Raw genomic sequence first — 446 nt, 5'->3', positions numbered from 1 at the left:
AATCGTTATGAATCAGCTATCAAAATGCATATACAGTGTACAGTGCAGTTCTACTAAAAACTGTAACGGTTATTTACCCACCTACACCACTGGTACTGATAACTACAACTCAATTTCACTGTCCATTTAGTTTCCCCCCATGACTGTTCTGACGGCCAACGGCGACGGCAGTGTCTCAGTCCGCGGCATCTTGGGGAACGTCCTTAATACTATGAAGTCTATAATGAATTTCACGTGAGTGTTAAACAGAGGTCAGTTTTAGCGAAACAATAATTATATGTTATATATACGGATATAATGAGCAACCAAAAAAGTAATTGTATTCTGGAATACTGTCGTCCTGCAAACAAATGTAATTACTATATTCTTATAGTACTGACTACTAATACTACTATGGTTTTGCGATGGATACTGCAAAACCATATTATCACAAACGTCTTCATGCG

This window comes from Penaeus monodon, chromosome 30 (genome assembly GCF_015228065.2).
Source record: "Penaeus monodon isolate SGIC_2016 chromosome 30, NSTDA_Pmon_1, whole genome shotgun sequence".
Classification (NCBI taxonomy): domain Eukaryota; kingdom Metazoa; phylum Arthropoda; class Malacostraca; order Decapoda; family Penaeidae; genus Penaeus; species Penaeus monodon.
This window is presented reverse-complemented; position numbering follows the sequence as displayed.